Raw genomic sequence first — 478 nt, 5'->3', positions numbered from 1 at the left:
GTTTAGTCCAGGTGTATCACACAGCAGTTTAGTCCAGGTGTAACACACAGCAGTTTAGTCCAGGTGTAACACACAGCAGTTTAGTCCAGGTGTAACACACAGCAGTTTAGTCCAGGTGTCACACAGAGCAGTTTAGTCCAGGTGTAACACAGAGCACTTTAGTCCAGGTGTCACACAGAGCAGTTTAGTCCAGGTGTATCACAGAGCAGTTTAGTCCAGGTGTCACACACAGCAGTTTAGTCCAGGTGTCACACAGAGCAGTTTAGTCCAGGTGTATCACAGAGCAGTTTAGTCCAGGTGTATCACAGAGCAGTTTAGTCCAGGTGTCACACAGAGCAGTTTAGTTCAGGTGTATCACAGAGCAGTTTAGTCCAAGTGTCACACAGAGCAGTTTAGTCCAGGTGTATCACAGAGCAGTTTAGTCCAGGTGTATCACAGAGCAGTTTAGTCCAGGTGTATCACAGAGCAGTTTAGTCCA

The 478-nt window shown here is 46.9% G+C and overlaps 1 long non-coding RNA gene across 2 annotated transcripts in view; it reads left to right on the top strand.

The window, feature by feature from the left end:
• The window catches only part of LOC106511296 (uncharacterized), a 2,006-nt gene extending 1,611 nt beyond the window's left edge, over positions 1 to 395 (top strand). For both annotated transcript variants that reach the window (XR_001309508.1, XR_001309509.1), the window contains exon 3: positions 12 to 395. This is a non-coding gene — a long non-coding RNA (uncharacterized LOC106511296). The remainder of the gene's footprint in view (positions 1 to 11) is intronic.
• The last annotated feature ends 83 nt before the right edge of the window (positions 396 to 478 follow it).

Source organism: Austrofundulus limnaeus, unplaced genomic scaffold (genome assembly GCF_001266775.1).
Source record: "Austrofundulus limnaeus strain Quisiro unplaced genomic scaffold, Austrofundulus_limnaeus-1.0 Scaffold2653, whole genome shotgun sequence".
NCBI lineage: Eukaryota > Metazoa > Chordata > Actinopteri > Cyprinodontiformes > Rivulidae > Austrofundulus > Austrofundulus limnaeus.
The sequence above is the reverse complement of the archived record's forward strand: the minus strand, read 5'-3'. Positions and strand labels throughout refer to the sequence as shown.